General features: G+C 40.2%; 1 pseudogene; it reads right to left on the bottom strand.

Annotated features, from left to right (window-relative positions):
- Positions 1 to 218: 218 nt before the first annotated feature.
- On the bottom strand, positions 219 to 25,292 carry LOC135517351 (myosin-7-like; annotated as a pseudogene).
- Positions 25,293 to 25,899: the final 607 nt, after the last annotated feature.

Below are 25,899 nucleotides of genomic sequence, written 5' to 3'. Positions count from 1 at the left end.
CCAGGTGACTATTAGTCAATTTGAGATAAATAACCAATTTAGATTATGGAACATTAAATGTCCGTTTCATTATGGAATCCCTGTTTGTAATGGAATCAACAACAACCCTGATGTCTATACCAGACATGGAAAACCTTTGGCATACAGGTAACATGTTACAAGCAATACACAGAGTGGGCTATTTAAATTGACTTTATTCTTCTCATGTTGCATGGAGAATAAAGAAAAACTAAAGCACTACAATCAATAGGTTTTCAGAAAGGTCCATCCGAGAGCTTCACTCTTCATCATGTCCTTTCTGTGACAAAGAAGATAAATAAAGGTTGAGAAAATGTTCTTCTGTATTTTCTGAAAAATGTCTTATTAAGTACTGTTCTTCATATAAATATTTCCATTAACTGTTCCAATAAATAATTTATTAAAATAATTTATTGTGAACAATATTCCAATTCATATTTGATCCTGTCCTATACAATATATAAAGAATATGTAATGAATAATAGTATGGCTGTTGAACATCAAATACTTACAGAGCTATTGAGGTAGAGGCTGTTGTAATACATGAGGGAATTTACAAATGATAACCAATATAATGAATCTGATTGAAAGAACTAACCTGCGAGCCAGCATCACAACTCCTGGCCTCACTCCTCATCCTTTCCTTTCTGTGACAGAGAAGATGGATGGATTATGAGAACATTTTAATTCTACTGTGTAAAGGACAACATTTTATACTGCCATTTACTGTGTCCTTAAAATATATGATGGGAAACTTCAACAGGTATGTGAATTATGGTACACTATGAACATCATGCTGTCCCATACAGATAGTAAATGTATCTGATTCTCTTTACTGTGTAATAGCCAACACTAAGCTTTTACAAAATGTTTGTCGCAATAACGTCCAATTAAAGCATTCAATAAACAGTCATATTTTTCTCTTCAACTACAGTATTACAGAAATGAGTTACAAATGTTAAAGCTGTTTGCCGCACAGATTCAATGAGCAATCTAAAACAATTCTAGATTTATCCCCAATTCTAACCCCGATATATCCTCAAAGCAACGGCATGGAGGGAATTATCAAACCAAGCCAAGTTGTATTAGACACATGCGCCGAATACAACAGGTAGACCTGACAGTGAAATGCTTACTTACGAGCCCCTAACCAACAATGTAGTTTAAAAAAGGGAACTCCAAACAAAAATCATTATCAGCTATGTTGGTCCTCGCCTGAGGTATTATTGATATAATTTGTCTATATTTTAAATACAATGATTTAGCCAACATGTTAATAGAAAATAAATCCATGACGCCATTCTGATTATTGGCATTCAATCAAAATGTCCCTTGATCTTGTCCTGTATAGTTTCAGAACACAATAGATGGCAGCAAATTAATAAACATGCATTGTTATCAATTATGAATAACAATATATACAGTTGAAGTCGGAAGTTTACATACACTTCGGTTGGAGTCATTAAAACTCGTTTTTCAACCACTCCACAAATTTCTTGTGGAGAAAAATGTTCTGTTTTTTTCGCTTTGGCTCCGCCTCCTGTCCAGCTCAGGTGTTTGGCATCGCCGCCCTTCTAGCTGCTGCCGAACCTACTGCTGGCAAACGCCCTTCACTCATCAACCCCGGACTTGTCTCATATTCATTTCATACACCTGGTTCCAATCCCCACTCTATCACTGTATTTTCAGTTGAAGTCAGAAGTTTACATACGCTTAGGTTGGAGTCATTAAAACTTGTTTTTCAATCACTCCACAAATTTCTTGTTAACAAACTATAGTGTTGGCAAGTCAGTTAGGACAGCTACTTTGTGCACGACACAAGTCATTTTTCCAACAATTGTTTACAGACAGATTATTTCACTTATAATTCACAATACCACAATTCCAGTGGGCCAGAAGTTTACATACACTAAGTTGACTGTGCCTTTAAACAGCTTGAAAAATTCCAGAAAATGATGTCATGGCTTCAGAAGCTTCTGATAGGCTAATTGACATAATTTGAGTCAATTGGAGGTGTACCTGTGGATGTAATTCAAGGCCTACCTTCAAACTCAGTGCCTCTTTGCTTGACATCATGGGAAAATCAAAAGAAATCAGCCAAGACCTCAGAAAAAAATTGTAGAACTCCACAAGTCTGGTTCATCCTTGGGAGCAATTTCCAAATGCCCGAAGGCACCACGTTCATCTGTACAAACAATAGTACGCAAGTATAAACACCAAGGGACCACGCAGCCGTCATACTGCTCAGGAAGGAGATGTGTTCTGTCTCCTAGAGATGAATGTACTTTGTTGCGAAAAGTGCAAATCAATCCCAGAACAACAGCAAAGGGCCTTGTGAAGATGATGGAGGAAACAGGTATAAAAGTATCTTTATCCACAGTAAAAGGAGTCCTATATCGACATAACCTGAAAGGCCGCTCAGCCACGAAGAAGCCACTGCTCCAAACCGCCATAGAAAAGCCAGACTACGGTTTGCAACTGCACATGGGGACAAATTTTTAGAGAAATGTCCTCTGGTCTGATGAAACAAAAAATAGAACTGTTTGACCATAATGACCATTGTTATGTTTGGAGGAAAAAGGGGAGGCTTGCAAGCCAAAGAACACCAACCCAACCGTGAAGCACGGGATGGCAGCATCATGTTGCGGGAGTGCTTTGCTGCAGGAGGGACTGGTGCACTTCACACAATAGATGCCATCATGAGGGAGGAAAATTATGTGGAAATATTGAAGCAACATCTCAAGATATCAGTTAGAAAGTTACAGCTTGGTCGCAAATGGGTCTTCCAAATGGACAATGAACCCAAGCATACTTCCAAAGTTGTGGCAAAATGGCTTAAGAACAACAAAGTCAAGGTATTGGAGTGGCCATCACAAAGCCCTGACCTCAATCCTATAGAACATTTGTGGGCAGAACTGAAAAATTGTGTGTGAGCAAGGAGGCCTACAAATCTGACTCGGTTACTTCAGCTCTGTCAGAAGGAATGGGCCAAAATTCACCCAACTTATTGTGGGAAGCTTGTGGAAGGCTACCCGAAACATTTGACCCAAGTTAAACATTGTAAAGGCAATGCTACCAAATACTAATTGAGTGTATGTAAATGTCTGACCCACTGGGAATGTAATGAAAGAAATACACACTGAAATAAATAATTCTCTCTACTATTATTCTGACAATTCAAGTTCTTAAAATCAAGTGGTGATCCTAACTGACCTAAGACAGGGACTGGTTACTAGGATTAAATGTCAGGAATTGTGAAAAACTGAGTTTAAATGTATTTGGCTAAGGTTTATGTAAACCTCCGACATCAACTGTATATAATGATAATATGAATGGCAAGTTGATTAAATATGCCTTAACGGTTTTCAAAGTTGAGGCTTTTTCATCTACAGTGCCTTCCAAAATTATTCATACCCCTTCGATTTCTTCACATTTTATTGTGTTACAGTGGGATTAAATTATATTTTTGTCAACAATCTACTCAAAATGCTCTGATGTCAAAGTGAAGAAAAAAACATTTTTTTTAAAGATTAATACAAATTGGATAGCTAAATTATAGTCATTGCATAAATATTCAGCCCCTTTGTTAGGCAAGCCTAAATAAATTCAGGAGTAAAATTTGTCTTAACAAATCACATGGACGTTTTTTTTATGACTAATCCTTCCTCTATCCCCCATACATCTGTAAGGTCCCGAAGTCAAATATTGAATTTCAAGCATAGATTTAACTACAAAGACCATGGAGCTTTTAGAAAGCCTCATAAAGAAGGGCAGTGATTGGTAGATGGGTAACAATAACAAATCAGACATTGAATATCTCTTTAAGCATGGTCAAGTTAATATTTTTTTGCCATGGATTATGTATTAAACCACCCATAGACATAAAAGATGCAGTCGTCCTTCTGAACTGAGCTGCAGGACAGGAATGAAACTGCTCAGGGGTGTCCCCATTTGGCCATCTGTGTTTAAAAAAAACTGAGGATGGATCAACAACATTGTAGTGAATCCACAATAATGACTTAAAAGAAAAATACAAATATACAGAATAAATTTAATTCTACAAAAAAACACAGCAAAGGAATATACATTTTTTCCCAAATGTAAAGCCTTAGGATTGGGGCAAATACAACACATCACGGAGTAATTGCCTCCTTTTTTATTTTCAAGCATTGTGGTGGCTGCATTATGGTATGAGTATTCTTGACATCGGCAAATAGTGGCTCATTTTTCAAGATATAAAGTATAAGGGGTTGAGCAAAGCACAGGCAAAATCCTAGAGGTAAACCTGCTTCAGTCTGCTTTACAACAGACACTGGGAGATGAATTCATCTTTCAGCAGGACGATAACCTACAACACAAGGCTAAATCAAACCTGGAGTTGCTTACCAAGAAGACAAAGTGTTTTCCTGAGTGGCCAAGTTACGTTTTTGACTTAAATAGTCTTGAACATGTATGGCAAGACTTTAAAATAGCTGTCTAGCCTTGATCCTCAACATCGTGACAGAACTTGAATAATTATGAACAGAATAACAGAATAATGGGCTAATATTGCACAACCCAGGTGTGTAAAGTTCTTAAAGACTTACCCAAGAAGACTGACAGCTGTAATCGCTACCAAATATTTATTGACTCAGGGAGCTGAACACTTTTCACATTTCTATTCATCTTTGACATTACAGAGCATGTGTAGATTGTATGTGTATTTTGTGTAGATTGTTGACAGAAAATTCCAGTTCAATCTATTTTACTTCCACTTTGTAACACAATAAACTGTGAAGAAATCCAAGTGGTATGAATACTTCTGCAAGGACACAACAGAACAAGGGAAGTCCGCAAATTATCCTTTAGGATTCTTGAAAAAGTAACTTTACTGACCTTGGATCCGGCATCACGACTCTTGGCTCTCATCTTGTTGACCTGAGACTCAGCAATATCAGCCCTCTCTTCTGCCTCATCCAGTTCATGCTGAATCTTACGGAACTTGCCCAAATTGGAATTGGCTTGTTCCTCCTGTGAAAAATGTTAAATACAATTTAAGTTTCTAGCAAACAAAACAATTAGAAAATTACAGACGCATCAGTTGGATGATAGAAGGTTACTTACAGCCTCCTCTGAAGTTCTCTTGTAGGATTTGACCTTCAGCTGCAGTTTGTCCACCAGGTCCTGCAGGCGGCTCAAATTCTTACGGTCTTCCTCAGTCTGCACACAAAAAGAAGGGAAAAAATAGTAATGCTGTAGATATATCTTACATTTCATTCTGAGCATGTTAATGTATTTGTGCATTGTCAAATTAAAGTATATAATGTACCTGGTATGTGAGCTCCTTGATGCGTCTCTCATATTTACGGACTCCTTTCACCGAATCACTGCTCCTCCTTTGCTCCAGTTCCACTTCAGTCTCTAGCTCTCTCACCTAGAAAGATATGATCGATGTTAACACAACATTTACATTTATTTTGATAGTAACCACTACTTTTAATTTTATAACTACAAATATGACTATAAATATGAATTGTGACATTGAATTGATAGAAGAGAATGTTGCTTAGACACTTACTCTGGCCTCCAGCTTCTGGATCTGCTTCTTGCCGCCCTTCATGGCGATTTGTTCAGCTTCATCCAGGCGGTGCTGCAGGTCCTTGATGGTCTGCTCCATGTTCTTTTTCATGCGCTCCAGGTGAGCACTGGTGTCCTGCTCCTTCTTCAGCTCTTCTGCCATCATGGCAGCATCAGTAATGGCCTTCTTGGCCTTTTCCTCAGCATTTCTACACTCCTGCACGGCCTCCTCCACTTCATTCTGAAGCTGGGATGTGTCGCCCTCTAGCTTCTTCTTCTGGCTCAGTAGGCTGGTGTTCTACACACATATATATATATATGACAAATTATGTTTATATTACCTATACGTACCTCAAGTAGCAGACATTTAAAGATGGAATCCGTAGTAGGGGAAACTGGCACTGTCATTCCAAACACCATAGTTATTGTTTTGTTTTGTTGACAAAGCAGAGGTGAGGAGCATTGCACAACATGGTACATTACATTTTCTGCTGTTTTATTGTGCTTGCAATGACGTCCAAAGGGAAAAAACTGTGTTTTTCATTTGCAGTAACTACTTTGTTGTTGTAATATCACAAACAGACGTGTCAGTTTCACATTAAGGATTCCATCTTTAAGGAGAACACAAATTGTTATGTATTACCGACTTACCTGTGAGTGGAGCAGCTGAACTCTCTCACTAACATCCAGCAGTTCCTGCTCAGCCAGTTTGCGGCCTCTCTCAGTCTGCTCCACCAGGGCTCTCAGCTCATCCAGTTCAGCCTGCATCAGGTTGTTCCGTCTCTCCACAATGGCAATGTTCTCCTTCAGGTCATCATTGCTACGAAGAGCATCATCCAGCTGCAGTTGAGAATCCTGTAGAAAGAATCAATGATTTGACTATATTTATTTGTATTGTTTCACAGTGTGTTTTTTTCTTTTTCTGAATGCACAAGAAATGTTTTTAATTCAGTGGTGTGGAAGTAATACCTTCAGATGGGAATGGAGACCCTTAAGTTGCTTCTGGGCCTCTGATGCCTGCCTGTTGGCCTGGCTGAGCTGGATCTCCATCTCATTGAGATCTCCCTCCATCTTCTTCTTCAGCCTGAGCGCTTCATTCCTGCTGCGAGTCTCTGACTCCAGGGAGCTTTGCAGGGTATCCACAACTCTCTGCTGGTTCCTCTTATTCATCTCCATTTCTTCATCCTTCTCCACCAGCTTCCGTTCAATGTCAGCTTTCACCTGATTGAACTCCAGCTGAGCTCTCATGATCTTGCCTTCCTCATGCTCTAGGGAGGCCTATGAGATCACAGCCACCCATAGTTTGTAAAATCTTAAAATAAAATGTTGGTACTTTCACTATCTGTAAATGTTTTCTATTCTCACCTCAGCTTCCTCTAGAGCAGACTGTATCTCAGCCTTCTCCTGCTCCAGCTGTTTACGGATCTTCTCCAGTTCATGGATGCTCTTTCCTCCTTCACCAAGCTGCTCAGTCAGGTCAGAAATTTCCTCTGTGGAAAAATATAGTTGTACATCAGAATCTTTTCTCTATAACATATCGATATTTTATTGACTAAGTTTTATAGGCTATTAATTCTTATGCTCTGACCTTGGAGGTTCTTGTTCTCCCTCTTCATGGTCTCAAGATGATCCAGAGACTCCTCATAAGAGTTCTTGAGTTTGAAGAGCTCAGTGCTGAGAGATCTGGCCTCTTTCTGGGAGCTCTCCAGCTCAGTCTGAGACTCCTCAAACTTCTGCTTCCACTCAGCTAGGACCTGAAAGTCATACAGGTGTTTTAAGTGGTTTGAATACAGTGTATGATTAAGATAAAATATATGTGGAAGGACCACGAGAGGGCAGGCTCGGCTCACGGATAGTCGCCCAACAAGGCATGGGAGACAAGGTAACCAGAGGCAATTAAGCACAGCTGACAGTACTAATGACATATTCTCCTTCCCCTATAAGAGAGAGTATGGAACCAGCAGAGGGGGGAAAACTATCTCTGGAAGGTTGTCAGCCGACGACATAGCCCAAACGATTTAATTTGATTGCTTTTCTGATTTTCGTGACCACGTTGCCTGCTGCTAGCTTGGCATAATGCTATGCTAGGCTATCGATAAACTTACACAAATGCTTTTCTTGCTTTGGCTGTAAAGCATAATTTCAAAATCTGAGATGACAGGGTGAACCTCTTAGAGATCAGGCTACTTTTTTCAAAATTCTGTTAAAAATCGTGCAACATTTCAACTTCCTGCTACTCATGCCAGGAATATAGTATATGCATATGATTAGTATGTGTGCATAGAAAACACTCTGAAGTTTCTAAAACTGGTTCAATGGTGTCTGTGACTATAACAAAACGAGTTCCTTGGTCAAAATCGCAAGAAAACCTGATCACAAAATCGACAAAGAAAAAATCCATCCGCCAGTCTCTGTATTATCTATGGCTTGCCATAAATGATGGGACTGAGCTTGCAATTCCTACAGCTTCCACACAATGTCGCCAGTGTTGTGATTACCAGGTCCCTTTATCCTTGGTCAGATTAGTCAATGGCACATCCTGTCTTCAGGTGCGCAACTGGAAAAAATGTCCGTGAGGAAATGGACTTTGTTTTGAAAACTTCTATCTATTGAATACAGATCGCTCCGTGATCAATTTGATCGTTTATTAACGTTTACTAATACCTAAAGTTGGATTACAGAAGTAGTTTGAAGTGTTTTGTCAAAGTTTATAGGCAACTTTTTTAATTAAAAAAAATAACGTTGCGTTTAAAAACAGTGTTTTTCCTGGATCTGACGGTCTTCATAAATGGACATTTTGGGTATACAAGGACCGATTTAATCGAAAAAGACCCAATTGTGATGTTTATGGGACATATAGGATTGCCAACAAAGAAGCTCGTCAAAGGTAATGAATGTTTTATATTTTATTTCTGCGTTTTGTGTAGCGCCGGCTACGCTAATTCCTTTGTTTACATCCCCTTCTGGTATTTCGGAGTGTTGCATGCTATCAGATAATAGCTTCTCATGCTTTCGCCGAAAAGCATTTTACAAATCTGACTCGTTGGCTAGATTCACAACGAGTGTAGCTTGAATTGAGTACCCTGCATGTGAGTTTTAATGAACGTTTGAGTTTTAACGAGTGCTATTAGCATTTGGCATAGCGCATTGTTGGCAAGGTGGGGCGATTGCGTCTCGGGTGGGCCAGAGAGGCTAAGCTGTGTTTCACTATATTTCATGAATATGAATATTTTCTAGAAAACATTTTTTGTCCGTTTTTTGTCCGTTGTTTTATGCTAATTACTGTAGTCGATGACAACGGAGGAGGAGGTTGATATTGAGGCCTCCCACATGACCTTTGAAAGGACGGCCACCTTGGAAGAGTGGCCGACCACAGAATGGGCGAGAGCATTAGCCCCTCTTTTGACCGGGGTGGCTCAGGAAGCCTATTTTGACCTGGATTCCCGCGAAGCTGCGGACTATGGGTGACTAAAAATCGAGATCCTGTCCCGGTACCAATTGACTGCCAGAGGTAGGGCTGTAAAGTTACATCAATGGACCTATACAGCTGATCAACCCGTCCGTGCCCAGATCTTCGCATTAATACGACTGACGAAACAGTGGCTAGAACCTGGAAAGAGAGTAGGACATGTGATAGAGACCCTCGTAGTGGACAAGATATTGAGGGAATTACCCAGTGACTTAAAAAGGGTTGTGGGGCAAGCCAACTCGTTGTCAGCCGACGACATAGCCCAGGCGGTGGAAACATATCGGTCTACAGGGGAGTTGTTAAAAAGTGACAATGAGGAACGGAAGGATTCTTCCAATCCCGCACCACGACTCACCCCGGCACGTCCGCCACCGAAACGCCCAAACCCCCTCCGGAGGTGGGAGAAGTCAGCCACCACACAGCAGGGTCGGTGTTATAAATGTCAGTCTCCCGACCATTATGCCCCACAATGTCCTAGCAAGGACGAGCCCATGGTCACGGAGTCATCACTGCCTACCCCCACACATCCTGTTTTGAGGGGGCAGGAACAACACTGTTGGTTACCAGAAATAGCCCCAGAGATTCCGGTTCGAGTCGAAGGACAAGATGTGGTAGCCATTCTCAACTCGGGAAGTATGGTTACGTTAGTAGAGGAACGGATGGTGACCTCCGCAACACTGCTACCAGACAAAGTAGCCGTATCCTGTATCCATGAAGACCCACTATTACCCCACTGTGAATCTGCCTATTCTCACTCCAAAAGGAAGGTGTACAGTCAGGGCAGGGAAAGTGCCCCAGCTGAAGATGCCATTATTGATCGGGAGAGACTGTCCCCTATATAAGGAGCTTCGGCAGATGACGTTATGCACGGGAAGAAGGTGGACAGGAAAGAAGAGAAAATCCAAGCCCGAGGTAGTAGTCCTAGAAGGAGACATAGCCGTGTCCTCGTCCTCTGCAGCAGAGGAAGAAATAGCGACCCAACGTTTACGACAGATATTCCAGGAAACCACTGATGAAGACACATGTGAAGGGTTATACACAACGCAGGAAGGAAGGAGCAACCAGGCACTAAGGGATATATTTGAAGCTCCATCCGAGGAGGGAACCTGGAAGGGATTCTCCTCGGTCACCCCTGATGGGGATGGGGAACAACCTCCACATCCCTCTACCCAGGTTGACCTGCCCCAGGAATTAAAGGGACAGTTCGGCACCTCACAGCATAGAAACCCAGACCTAAGGGTGGCCATGAGGAAGGTGAAGGTGATTGACGGGAGGAACGTCGACGGATCAGGTGAGCCCCCTCTTCCTTACTATGCAATCAGGCTGGGTCTCTTATACTGGGCTGTACAATGAATGGGGGAAAACCAGGAATTACTAATGGTGCATAGACCATACAGGGATACAGTTCTACAGCTAGCCCATTCCCACGTCCTAGGAGGACACCTGGCACGAGACAAGATTATTGACAGAATCATGCAGAGATTCTATTGGTCCCGGGTCACCCGGGATGTGGCCAGGTATTGTAGGACGTGTGATCAATGTCAACGTACAGCCTCCATGGCCACACCTACGTAACCCTTTGATTCCTCTCCCCCTTTGAACGCATAGCTATGGACCTCGTAGGACCCCTCCCAAAAATCCGGCAGAGGACACGAGTACATCCTAGTGATTATAGATTACGCTACCAAGTTCCCGGAGGCCATACCCCTGCGTAACATGTCTTCAAAGGGAATTGCCAAGGAGTTGTTCATTATGTTCTCTCGTGTGGGCCTCCACAAGATGATCTTAACCGATCAGGGAACCCTGTTTATGTCCTGGTTGATGAAGGACTTGTGTCGGTTATAGCAGGTTCAACAGATATGTACAAGCATATTCCACCCTCAAACAGACGGGTTGTGTGGCCGCTTGAACAGATTGATTAATAGCATGTTGAGAAGAGTGGTGTCCCGAGATGGGAAAAACTGGGACATGCTTCTCCCACACTTAATGTTTGCCCTGCGTGAAGTACCCCGGGCATCCACTGGATTCTCTCCGTTTGAATTGCTCTATGGCAGACCCTGTCGAGGGATCCTCGACTTAGCCAAGGAGACCTAGGAGACCCAACCATGCCTCTTTCGATCCACAATAGAACATATTACCCTGATGAGAGACCAGCAGTGTGGCCCATAGTCAAGGAGCATATGGAGAAGGCACAAAGGACCCAAGGCCGGGCCTATGATAAGTCCGCGACCCCCAGTGAGTTCACCGTGGGAGAGAAAGTGATGGTGCTCATGCCCACGGCCGAACATAATTTGCTGGCGCAGTGGAGGGGGCCCTACGAGGTAATGAAAAGGGTCTCACCGGTCAATTACCTCATCAAGCAACCTGACAGGAGGAAGAAGGTCCAACTCTATCACATAAACCTGTTGAAGACGTACCATGGACGAGAGGAGGAGGTGGCTTTGATGGCCCTGGCTTCCAGGTTAAGAGAGCAGGTGTTAAGAAGCGTTGTTTGGCGGGTTATGTTTCAGAGGATACATGACTCTACCGTCGCCTCTCCTGAGCCCATTGGGGAGTTGCAGCCATTAAACAAGATCGCAATTGGATAACACAAAATTGGGGAGAAAAAGGGGGTAAAAATATAAATATGCAGTACATAAAATCTGCAGCACAAAAATGTCCCTATTAATGACCTCCATCTCATCTGATCCATACTACTAATCATCTATTTTCTGTGACAAAGGTTTTTATAGATGAAATAGTATTTATTTAATATATTTTCTTAGTCCCTTATTCGTTATGATTAATTTGCATGTACCCCTTTAAGAGCTTCAAGCAAATCCATGCTATAAATATTTTGTTTCTCTCTGTAAATTAGGTATTTAGATTAAAATTGGTTTGGGTGAGAGTAGAACGGTTTTTCTGCATTGTAAAGATACAAAACTATACTCTGCCTGTTTCTATGGCAGAGGCTATGATACACAGCTAAGCATAATCAAACTTGCCTGTGCTAATGATTCTCACAAGGCGAAGTAAAATGATACAAATGACTTTGAAATTCAAATGGATTCAATTGCGATTTTTGGGTTGTTTTTTTTGTAATTGGCCTAAACACAATACCCCGTACTGTCAAAGTGGAATTATGTTTCACAAAATTTGTACAAATTCATTAAAAATGAAAAGCTGTCTTGGGTCAATAAGTATTCGACCCTTTGTTATGGCAAGCCTAAATAAGTTCAGGAGTATAAATGTGCATAACAAGTCACATAATAAGTTGCATGGAATCACCCTGTGTGCAATAATAGTGTTTAACAGGATTTTTTATCACTACCTCATCTTTTTACCCCACACATACAATTATATGGAAGGTCCCTCAGTGCAGCAGTCAATTTCAAACCGATTTGGGGGGATAAAAATGAAATGGATTGGAACTAAGCACAGACAAAATCCTAGAGGAAGATGAATTCACCTTTCAGCAGGCCAATAAAACACAAAGCCAAATCTACAGTGGAGTTGCTTACCAAGAAAGACAGTGAATGTTCCAGAGTGGCCAAGTTACAGTTTTGACTTAAATCAACTTGAAAATCTATAGCAAGACCTGAAAATGGTTGTCTCACAATGATCAACAACGAATTGACAGCGCTTGAAGAATTTTGAAACACTAATGGGCAAATGTTGCACAATCCAGGTGTGGAAAGCTCTTAGATTTACCCAGAAAGACTCACAGCTGTAATCCCTGACAAAGGTACTTCCACAAGGTATTGACTCAAGGGTCTAAATACTTATTTAAAGGAGATATTTCTCTATTTAATTTTCAATACATTTGCAAAGATTTCTGGAAACATGTTTTCACTTTGTTATTAGACAGTGTGGTGAAGAAGGTACAACAACACCTCTTCAAACTTATGACCAATTTTTGTTACAGATGCACAATTGAGAGCATCCTGTCAGTCTGTTTCACTGCCTGGTATGGCAACTGCACCTCTCGCGGGGCTTTCCAGAAGGTGGTGCGGTCTGCCCAGCGTATCACCTGGGGCACACTAGCTGACCAGGCCACCTACAGCACCCGATGTCATAGGAAGGCCAAACAGATAATCCAGGATATCAACCACCGAGCCACGGCCTGTTCACCCCGCTATCATCCAGAAGGTGAGGTCAGTACAGGTGCATCATAGCTGGGACAGAGAGACTGAAAAAATGCTTCCATCTCAAGGCCATCAGATTATTAAATAGCCATCACTAACCGGCTACCACCTGGTTACTCAACCCTGCACCTTAGAGGCTGCTGCCCTAATGTATATACATACACATGGAATCACTGGTCACTTTAATGATGTTTATATACTGCTTTACTCATCTCATATGTATATACTGTATTCTATTCTACTGTATTTTAGTCAATGCCACTCCTACATTGCTCGTCCTAATATTTATATATTTCTTAATTCCATAATTTTACTTTTAGATTTGTATGTATTATTGTGAATTGTTAGATACTTCTGCACTATTGGAGCTAGGAACACGAGGATGTCGCTATACCTGCAATAACATCTGCTAAATATGTGTATGTGACCAATGAAATTTTATTTTATTTGACATTTTCACTTTGTTATTATGGGGTATTGTGTGTAGATGGGTGATTTTTAAAATATTTTTTATTCATTCCTTTTGAATTCAGGCTGTAGCACAACTAAATGTGGAATACATCAAGTGGTATGAATACTTTCTGGAAGCACCACCAAGTCAAAATTCTATGTGCATTCCAAAGGACACGTTTATAAGTGAGTGTTCCAAAAATGTACCATTTGAAAACCACTGCACCAGACTACCTGCCGCCCCTCATGTACTATAATGAAGGCTAATAAGACTTGTGTTTTTCTTACCTTGTCAAAGTTCCTTTGCTTCTTGTCCAGAGAGGCAGCAGCTGCATTGGATCTCTCCACATCCACCATGAGATCTTCAATCTCATTCTGGAGTCTGTGTTTAGTCTTCTCCAGGGATGAACATTTAGCATTTACAGCTTCCACAGCTTCCTCTGCATCCTGCAGACGCTGAGCCAGCTTCTTCCTAGATTGACATAGATGAGAAACACATTTCTAAACAGCTGTCTAATATATAATGGTTGTGTAACAGGTAATCAATGTATTCTTCATCATGTACATTTGTGTATCACTCTTTCAGCCAAGGTTCAATAGCCTGAAAATTAAGAGAAAGTAATAAAACATCCTTACTTTGCGTCCTCAAGCTCCTCAGTCTTCTGGATGGCATCAGTTTCATACTTGGTTCTCCACTGAGCCACCTCAGCATTAGCCTTGGACATGCCACGCTGCAGCTCAGACTTGGCCTCCTGCTCCTCCTCATACTGCTCCCTCAACAGATCGGAGTCATGGCGAGCAGACTGCACTGCATGGGCAAGTGCGTTCTTGGCCTGGTAAGGACATTTAAAACAAAAAAGGATATGTGATTATGCCTGAAGATGAATGTAGTTAGATAAGAGACACTGCATTCTTTGTATAAATACCTTGACTTCCTCCTCCAATTGTCTCTTTAGATCTTCAATCTGCTGAACGTTGGACTGCTTACCTCTGGTCAGTTGAGAGACCAGAGAGTCCTTCTCCTCCAACTGTCTGGCAAGTTCACCTGTTTTCATGCAATTCAAATTATTTTAAATTATATTACTTAATCAGGTTATTTATTGTGGCTGTTCATGTGAATGTTCAGATTTTTTGTTAATATACCATTCTCAGTTTGAAGCTTTGCTTTCTGCATTGTGAAATCATTGATGGATCGCTGTCCTTCCTCAGCTTTTGTCCTGTATTCACTCATCTGGTCCTCCAGAGTGCGACACATTTTCTCGAAGTTTGTCTAAAACAGATTTGTTTTTGAAATACAGAACAGCGACAAAAAGCATATATTTTATAGATCAATGATCAATGGTAACACATACTTTGGACTTCACCATCTGCTCCATGTTGGAGACCACATCATCCAGCTCCAGCCTGAGCTCACTCTTCTCTTTCTCCAGCTTCTGCTTCACTCTCTGAAGGTTGTCAATCTGTTCTCCCAGGTCAGCTACACTGTCAGCATTTTTCTTCCTCAGAGTGGCAGCTGTAGCCTCATGCTGCAGGGTAGCCTCTTCAAGGTCTCTGCGCACCTTCTGGAACTCAGCCTCCCTCTTCTTGTTCATCTCAATCTGGGCAGCAGTGGCTCCACCAGCCTCCTCCAGCCTCTCACTGATCTCTTCTAGCTCTCTGGACAAGTCTGCCCTCTGTTTCTCCACCTTGGCACGGGCAGCTCTTTCAGCCTCCAGCTCTTCCTCTAATTCCTCAATGCGGGCCTGAAGTGGTAGGAATTCAAATTATCTAGTAAAAATGTAACTTTAACAAGTAAAGCGTTTCAACAATTGTCTTGAATTACCTGCAGCTCCTTCAGTTTTTTCTGAAGCTGGGCACCCATGGCCTGCTCATCCTCAATCTTGCTGTTGAGTTGGCTCATCTCAAAGTCCTTCCTGTTGAGAAGAATATGATTGTTTTGTTTTTGCTATTGAATAACACTTTGTAAGCACTTTTTGACCTGTGATCCTACTTCTTCATTCTCTCTTCCATCTGCTGCTTGTCATTCTCCAGGTCCATTAGGCTTCCTGGGTCAACTTCAAGTCTCCTTCCAGCTTTCTCTTGGCTCTCTCAAGGTCCATTCTCACCTTCTTCTCTTGCTCCAGAGACCCTTCAAGCTGATAAAATATATATTAAACAATATTCAGAGTAACCAATTTACTGTAGCATATTTTTTAGGATATAACACATTTTGTTGTAATTTTTATGAATTCCTATTTGATACTCACATCATCAACATGCTGTTCCAGTTTGGCTTTGGCTTTGGTCAGTGTGTTGACTTTGTCCTCCTCACTTTGCAAGTCATCCAGCGTTTGCTGATGAGCTTCCTGCAGAGCCTTCTTCTCCTTGGTCAGCTTGGCAATGATTTCATCCAGAGCTGCCATCTCCTCAGTCAGGTTTTTAACCTAAGGAAACAGAACATTGCCATTACACTTCCTCCAAACATATTAATTTAAGTTTTAATAACACAATAATAAAGAAAAGCATTTACCTTGTTCTCTGTGGCATGCTTTTCCTTCTCCACTTTAGCCAGAGTGAGCTCCAGATCATCAATGTCCTTCTTGAGTTCTGAGCACTCATCCTCCAGCTTCCTCTTCTTAGCAGTTAGCTCTGAATTCATCTCCTCCTCATCCTCCAGTCTTTCTGTCAGCTCTTTTGCTTTGGCCTCAAGCTGGATTTTGCTTTTGATCAGACCCTCACATCTCTCTTCAGCATCAACAATAGTGTCTTCTTGCTGTCAAGAAGTATATCAAATTCTCCAATGCTCAGATGTTTGTTTGGAGGCAAAATATTTGGACACTACAAATGATTGACAAATTCTCCACTGATTGTCCGTATAAATTTAGAAAATATTGTCTCTTTCTCTCTGTTTTTCCATTTCTCTTGTTAGCTCTTAGCTTAAAGCTAACTAGTAAGGCCATTTTGACCCAATATGTGACTGCAGCAAAGTAACTGTAGTGCAGTTAAAGTTACTCACAGTTTGGACAGCGAGCTGCAGGTCGTTCTTCTCTTGGAGAAGGGAGACCATCTTCTCTTCCAGCTCCTTTCTACGGGCTTCACTTTTAGCATAAGCCTCTTTAAGCTTCAGGAATTCTTCCTTCATGTTGGCCATCTCCTTCTCAGTCTCTGCTGACTTCAGCAGAGGTTTGATCTTGAAGTACAGCTTCATCCAGGGCCAATTCTTGACACCCATGAAGGCACGAATGTTCCATTGGATCACAAGCAAGGCATCCCTGCAACATTTTTTATAAAATATGGTTAATACAACTGTTCCTCACCCCTAACATATCCTCTGCAAGAGTTTAAGCTAATATAATTTCTACCTGCGGTCAACCATTTTCTGGAACTCAATTCTAGCAAGTAGACCACGTGATCTGGCCTGGAATGCAGTGATGATAAGGGCGAGACGATCGTCTCTCATCTCCTCAAGTAGACCCAGGAGACCAGCCTTGAAGAACACCTGAAGATACACAAAGGCCATAATGTGATGCTGAGATCTTCTTGTATTTGGTAGGATTGTATTTTTCTAAATCATCTGAATGTGGTGTACCCCAGATTTACAAAACTTGTCAGTCATGTTTTGATTGCTGATTTCTTGCTTCTGTAAGGAAATGGCATGAGTTGACCACCATCTTTCCTGTCATCAGCATAAGTTTTTATAACTTCAGACCCAGCATGTTGACCAAGAGTTACTACAAGGTCTTTAAAAATAGAAAGTCCATCTCAAATGGTTTGGCCACTATGCTTTTAATTGCTTTCTGTAGATCTGAATCTACTACATTTTGGACCTATACCAAGTATAAATGTGTATTTCTTGACTTGACCCATTTGCCCTACAGACAGATGACATGAGGTAAGCATGAACAGTTATATATTAGCAGTTATTTCAAGAGGCATTGTTCAGGTCGGCTGGATGGTGGTGCATTGGTAGTATACTGCTTAGACCCCGTAATTACTGCTACTTTTCCATCCTGCAATTTATGCTGCTTTCATTACCAAGTGGGAGGTGTGAATTTACCAGTTGTGAAGTCATAAATACCAGCAGGTGGATGCATTCACGTGATTTGAAGTCGATGAGAAACAGCGAGTGGTTAATGGCCAACAAGCTGCGTAATTCATAAACTAAAAGTAAAAGCTATCATGCTCGTTTAAAAAAAGTATAGTTTTCAACATATTAATAGATTTATTTTTATAAATAATGTTTTGTCTGATAGTGCTGTTTGAGGTCATTTCCCAGTTGGATGGGCATTCAAGTGGACATTTCTGGGTCGTATTTCTGAGTGGTAAATTCCCACTTCCTACTTGGTTACGAACGCACCATTAGATAATTTACCTTAGTGTGTCCTAATCTGTACTGGGTATGGTCAATATCCAAAGAGCCCAACAGTTTTTCTGATGCCTTCATGTTGTCCATGAACTGACCCTCAGGGATAGCATTTGGATTGAGGATGCGGTATCTGAATTTAAATCAGAAAGCAATTATCTTTAACAATGGAACACCTGAATAGGTAAACAGTTGAATTTATTTTGGAAAGGAAATTAATAATTATTTTTTACCTTTGTTTGAAGTCAGCATACAGGATTCTGTTGGGGAAGCCCTTTCTGCAGATCCTGATGCCTTCCAGCACACCGTTACAGCGCAGCTGGTGCATGACCAGAGGATTCTCCATGGCCCCAGGAGTCTTGGTCTCATTGGGGATGATGCAACGCACAAAGTGGGGGTGAGTAGACCTCAAGTTGGTCATGAGTTTACCCAAGTTCTCCTGTCAGTATGACAAATGTAGAATTTTCCATCAGTGAATGAGTCTCCAAGTACCTCACGAGTCACCATAGCATTTAATGCTAACATGCCAATCCATCTCAAGAATAGTGCAAACATAATACATTTGTTAGTTAGAAATATATTGATTTAAGCTCAGATTTACCCTATGCAATGCAGACACAGTCTGGAAGGAAGAGCCTCATTGAATGAGTCTCCAAGTCCCTCACGAGTCATAGTGGCATTTAATGCTAACATGCCAATCCACAACATACTGGCATCTCAAATTTAGTGCAAATATAATACATCTGTTAATAATCTTCCATGTGAAAACATCAAACACATATTGAGTTAAGCTCAGATTTACCCTGTGCAATGCAGACACAGTCTGGAAGGAAGAGCCTTTCTTCTTTTTTCCTCCAGCCGCTTTTTCTTCAGGTGCTGTATAACAATGAAATAACTATTCAAATATACTTTTATTACTACTATCATATACTGTGGATTGTTATTTATTTGAGTGTGTTGTAGTATTTGCAGATATAAACACATAGTACCTCCTTCTGCACCAGCATAGTTTGCAAAGAGGTTGGCCAGGAACTTAAGACTTGACTTCTGGAACAGTCCAACCACAGTCTCATTCAGGGGGTCCTTGTTCTTCACCAGCCAGTTACCAATGTTGTAGTCAACAATGCCAGCATAGTGAACCATGGAGAAATGGGCCTCTGGTTTACCCTTAACAATCCTAGGCTTCTGGAAGCATGCATTTTTGCCGAGATGTGTATCATACAGCTTAGCTTTGAATGTATTATCACTGGCCTTAGGGAACATGCACTCCTCTTCAAGGATGGACATGATACCCATGGGCTAGTGGAAGGAATGAATGAAAATTAATTAATGTTAAGAGCAAAGCATTGTGAATAAATATCAGAATAATTTGTCATTGAAGCACATTTATGAAGACCGTCCTTGTAATATTTGAAATGTCAAAGATGACTTAGGATACATCATATAAACTACTGCACAACTGAAGATACCAACCCTTTCAATGAGATCAATGCAGGCAGCCAAGTCCATGCCAAAGTCAATGAACTCCCAGACGATGCCCTCTTTCTTATACTCTTCCTGCTCCAGCACAAACATGTGGTGGTTGAAGAACTGCTGCAGCTTCTCATTAGTGAAGTTGATGCACAGCTGCTCAAAGGTGTTGAACTGAAATAGAAGTTCACAGTTACTTTATTTTGTCAGCTGTAATGTTATAGATTAATTGTTTTGTGTCCTTTTTATCAAATTTACATCAAACACTCACCTCAAAGATCTCAAAGCCAGCAATGTCCAGCACACCAATGTAGTGCTGACGAGCGTTCTTAGTGTCCAGAGTCAGGTTTATTCTTATCACCATCCAAAGGAACATGTTCTCATAAATTTTCTTTGCCAGTGCACCAATAGAGTAGTACACCTACAAAATATTGAGAAAAGAAAATACCGAAACATCGCCTCAACATAAACACATAGGGACAGTTTCCTAGACATAGATTAGATTAAATATGATTTTTTTTGTAAAACATTTCTTTCCCTTTATTTAACTAGGCAAGTCAGTTAAGAACACATTATCATTTACAATAATGGCCTTCACCGGGAAGACGCTGTGCCAATTGTACGCCGCTCTATGGGACTCCCAATCATGGCCGGTTGTGATACAGCCTGGATTTGAACCAGGGTGTCAGTAGTGACGCCTCAAGCACTGAGATGCAGTGCCTTAGACCGCTGCGCCACTCGGCCTCATTCTGGACTAAAAAAAGCGTGCTAAATCGGGAATTACAGGTATGAACATAGACAAGATTTGAATATTATTTCATTTTTTGGGAGACTCACCTGGTTGACATTCTGACCTTTGGTGACCCACTCATTTCCAACTTTGACCCTTGGGTTACACAGCCCCTTGACCAGGTCAGCAGAGTTCAGACACATCAGATATGCAGCTTTGTCAAGATCTAGAAAGGCAATGTTTTATGATTGGAAGAGGCAATATAACTGATTTTAGATTTTCAGATTTTTCAGATACTACTGCATAATGAAGTGAGAGGTTTTAAATCCTCAGCACTCACCCTCAGTGCCATCTGCCTCTGCTTGCTCCTCCCGCTGTTTATTCTTGAACTTCATGTTGCCGTAGTGCATGATTGCACCAACCAGCTTATACATGCCATTCTTCTCCTCTTGGGAGAAGCCCAGCACATCAAAGGCATCCTAGTCCCAAATGAAAGGTAATTGTTTTGCATTGCAGAAGGGGTTGGAATATTATTGCATATACAGTATATAGATATATTACTCACATCAGTAGCCATTAGCTCATCTGAATCATTAATGGAAGTTACAGCAATCTCTCCTTGGGAGATGAAGGCATAGTCATAGGGATTGCTTGTGATGAGTAGCATTTCTGAAAAGAATTGAACAGCTCAGTTTAATGTGTGTTCATGCTGTGGTATAGGTCATAACATAATATACTCAGTATTTGGATAGGTGTGAATAAGAAAATTGGCATTGTTCTAAAACAAGTAATATTATAAATACCCAGGACTACAAATTTGGCATCATCAAGTTTGGAAAAACTTCAGCTGGAAATTGTTTTGTGTGCATTGAATATTTGTGTTTTGTGCTTAATAAGCATTTAAATCATTGTACCTTTCTCATTGACAAATAAAATGTTAAAAATCCCATTCTGTTATGAGTTTTGCAGTGAGGAGAAAAGGGGTAACACACTGCCTGGGATGGCTGTGCTGCGTCATAAGAATTTAATTGGATTTCATCAGAAATGTTCAGTTTAATCCAGAATTGACCTCAACCCTATTCAGTTTGATGTTTCAATACTCACCCAGAAGTTCTGGTTTCTGTTGGGACAGGATCTGGTAGAAGATGTGATAGTCTCTCTCAGCCTTGAGCTGGAAAGTTACACGTGACTTCTCCAGAAGATCTGATCAGTATGGAAAAGTGCTTTTGGTATTAATGTGTTTCCTGTCAAATAGATCTGTTCAAGCCTGGGCAAATTGAGTGTTGTACTCACAAGTCTCAATGTCAGCAGACGAAAGCTTCCCAGTGACTCCAAAATGAATTCGGATAAATTTACCCTGTAAGTTATTTTCAAAGCAGAAATGAATAATCACATTAGATCAGAGTTCAAGTAGTATTTGTTTTCTTTTTGAATACCTTAAGTGCACATGATTGAGCTTGCATATGGTGTAATGGAACTGATGGAATAGTCCTACAAGTTTAAATTCCACCTATCTGGTTCTCTAGGCAAACTCAATCAAACACTGAAAGTATTTAAAAGAAAACAAATACTGTTGCACACATACAGTCCCAAAAGATTAGCTGATGGACCTGAGGAAGTTTAGCTGACGTCATGACATCTACTAATTATATCCTAATAAAATTTGGATTATAATAGAATTCAAACACAGACAATAACAGATTAGATGACCATGTATGATAAGATTTAAATGATATTTGACAAACAAACAAGACCAAACTTACGAATCGGGAGGAGTTGTCATTCCTGATGGTCTTGGCATTACCAAAAGCCTCCAGGGCAGGATTGGCCTGGATGATTTGATCCTCCAGGGTCCCCTACAACCCAACAACCACACAGTGTTAAAATGCTGCGATAAAGATCTTTATGAACTAAAACATTTTTTTCATCAACATATGCTCATTCAACCATGAAGAATGTTGCTAGTGTGGAAAATTATGCCATTTTAGAGTTTCAAAGTAAATATTCTGCAATTCTATACATTTTGCCATGACAATCAATGGGGGCCACATGCCATGACAATTTGGGAATTTTAGGGTCTCCCTGACTGTAGTTATTATTTGAGTGATTGTTAGTTCTCAAAGATGATCATATTGAAAAATATTATGGTCCATTATCTTTTCTCCATACATTATATCTGGTTTTTGGTAATTTAAGTCTACACTGAAAACGATCCCCAATTATTATTATTAAAAATGAATATAAAATAAAAAATGTTTTGTGTGGGACATGATTTAGCAGTAGCGGTATTTCACATTTGCATTCTATTTGACCTTTTTTTCTTCTGATACACTTTTCTTTCCACTAACAGCAGCAATGCTGGCAAAGTACTGGATGACTCTCTTGGTGTTAACAGTCTTTCCAGCACCAGATTCTCCACTGGAATTGAAAATACAAATGTTAATGTCTCAGGATTTATCCGAATTTTAAATAGCCTCAAATCAAGTCAGCATTGGGTTGATGTACTTACGTGATAAGGACAGACTGATTTTCCCTGTCTGTTGAAAGAAAACAGACAGTAAATTAGACATTTTCCAAATGTAATTTTTCATGTTAATGTAAATGAAAGTTGTATTTTACCTGACAACATGTACTGGTAGGCATTGTCAGAAATGGAGAAGATGTGAGGTGGAGCTTCACTCCTCTTCTTGCCTCTGTAAGCATTGACAACAGACTGATCGTACACTGGCAGCCACTTGTATGGGTTGACAGTGACACAGAACAGTCCTGAGTAGGTCTGTGGAAGACAAGGGGATGCATATTTAGTTTAATTCATTTGAATGAATGATTGATTTAATAGATATATTAGCAGACAGGTCATTACTTACGTAGATCATCCAGGCTGCGTAACGCTCTTTGAGGTTAAACAGCACAGCGGGCTCGTGCAGGAAGGTGAACATCGCCATGTCCTCAATTTTATCAAACTTTGGCGGGTTCTGGGGGTGGACATCATCCTCCTTCACAGTAACAGTCTGAAAGAAGAGCCAATTCAACTGTTTTGTTACATTTTAAGGTGTAGAGACAAATCCTAACTTGAGATTGATTACACACAGTGTTGAATTTTTGCAAATTATACATTTACATGTAATGCCTGATTTGCATGAAAGTTAAATATCTCATGTTAGGATTCGGCATTTTCATTTTCTCTTGTGAGAAAAAATTTAATTTTAAAAAGCACATAACTCAATTCAGTTTATAACTAATAGTTCATCAATCATGGAGTTATCGTAGTAGAAAAATGTATTATTTTATGATTTTCCAGAAATGTTCTTCACCAAAATATTTACCTTTCCAAACTCCGTCTCAGCGGTGACTTTAGCCCCATCTCTGCTGGTGATTGTGGCCTTGACGTATTCTACCTCAGGGTCAGGCACATAGCACTCTCTCTTTATGTCAAAGGGTCTAGTCTGGCATTCCATACGCTCCTTGTCTGACTTACGAAGAAAGGGCGCTGCAACGCCAAACTCTGCCATCAAACTGTCCCCCATTCTTAATTCTGTAAAAGCAGGAACAGAGCATTGAATATGTACAGTATGTACATATTACATACATTACAGTAAAAGGTTTGAGTTAATGAAGTCCCAAACTCTGCCATCAACGCATCCCCCATTCTTAAATCTATACAGGTATGTGTGTATCTATAATTGTTAGGTTCAATTACCAGTCACATTTATTTATAAAGCCCTTTTTACATCAGCCGATGTCACAAAGTGCTATACAGACACCCAGACAAAAAACCCAAACAGCAAGCAATGCATATGTAGAAGCAGATGTAGCACAACTTCCCGATTTACATGTGGCTGTCCTCTCACTGTTGCCATGTTGTGTTGTATGCCAGGATTCTCATGATAAATGTTTCTCAAACGTAAGAAAGAACAACCATTTAGATCTTCATACTTTACAGTATTTTTTACAATATCAACCATATTTTGATAGTTTTACATTTTATTCTGTTAATGACAAAGGGAACCGTGCATGTTGTGGTAATAACCTAATATCAGTGTAAAGCACTAATATTAAAAGAATATTAAATACATCAACAACTTTAGGGCACCAGGGCTGTATTTCACTTCTCTCTGGTACCATTTTTGGAATGCATAATGTAAATCAAACATTTGATCCCAAACATTTTCCACCAAAGACCTAAGTTAATTGGAAAATGGTATGCTAGTATCACTACTGTATGTATATAGGTGTACTGTATATGAGTGGTATATTGTACCATGGCATAAAGGTCATGGCAGAACAATAGAACTTTAAAATATAAGCCTAAAATAGACATGAGGGTCAAGGCAGAACAGCAGTAGGCTACCAGATTTAGAGTCATAGATTAATAAGAGTTTATCTGAACAATGTCAAGGTTAGCCAACCAATAGCACATTGTAAATACACAATATCCTGTGCCTTTCACAGCAGGCCAAAAGTAGCTACGTCCACTGTAGCTGATATTTACCGCTTGTGTTAGTGATGAAACCAATTACTTTACATGAGAGATATATTATACAATACAGCAAAATGATCCTGTAGCAACAGGAGTTTAACCGGTTAGTCCATAATGTTGCTTGTTCAGTGATTAGGCTGTTAGCTGGCCAAATGTAGGCTACATGAAATTACTGTTTATAGAACCGTCTGTTAGTGTGAGTTTTCAGTGAAATCATATAAATCACGAAGATCATCTGCATTTCGTGCATTGCAGGAAAACTCATCAACAAAAGTCTGTACATCTGTGAAGTTTGACGAGATTGATGTGTTCAGACACCAACATGTTTGCATTACAAATGTGGCAAGCTGTTTTACTTTTCATGAAACACATTTGAAGACTTCACTCAAAACATTTAGGAGGCATCTTGTAGAACCTATTTTTTTTACAAGATTATGATTCTTACCAGTTGTTGGTTACCCCTTTGGATACCTTTTGATGAAAATAATTTCTACTGAAAAGGAAATAGACATACAAATACAAATATCAGTCAACTGACCAGCTATGTGTGGTTATGACTATTGTTAGGTCGTATAATGATTATCTTTGCCCTCCTCAGCAGACTGCCTCTATATGCTTACCTTCAGGATGTCCTGTGTCCTTGTGTCTCCCCCTGGTCTGTCTCCCCCTGGTATCCATCACTCTTTATAAAGAGTGTTACTCAGCCATATATGGAGATGGGCTATGTCATGACATAAATTAGACGGCTTATTTCAAAAGATCTGTATTTGGGGCTAGAGGTGTATACCTCTTTGACCTATCAGGCTCGTTGTAACAGGCTATTCCAGGGTGGACAGAGGATGCATTGAAAGCATTTTATTTCTGAGTTTGTTATTGTGAGGTAGTTTGGATCGACAATAGCAAGCAGCAGGTCTTTACAGTACCATTAGTCCCAAAATGAGGAAAAATAAGTTAAAATATCCTAATTTAATTTCATAACCTGTATTCAGCTGGTCATTTACATTTTTATGGATTTTAATGGTGTGTAATTGGATGTACAGCATAATGCAGTTAGATGATCATTGACCTACTTCATCACATATTATTTATTCATCAGAGATGTTTGGAATAAGATTGACTCCTCTAATGTTCACTGAAGGTGAGCATAGAGGATCTCAAGGACATTCGCACAGTCATAGAGACGTGATTACATTTCCTGAGCACTTTCCTCTTGAAAAAGTTATAATAACCTGTGTAATCTAATGGGTTAAGAGTAACCTG

This window comes from Oncorhynchus masou, chromosome 28 (assembly GCF_036934945.1).
Source record: "Oncorhynchus masou masou isolate Uvic2021 chromosome 28, UVic_Omas_1.1, whole genome shotgun sequence".
Lineage (NCBI taxonomy): Eukaryota > Metazoa > Chordata > Actinopteri > Salmoniformes > Salmonidae > Oncorhynchus > Oncorhynchus masou.
The sequence above is the reverse complement of the archived record's forward strand: the minus strand, read 5'-3'. Positions and strand labels throughout refer to the sequence as shown.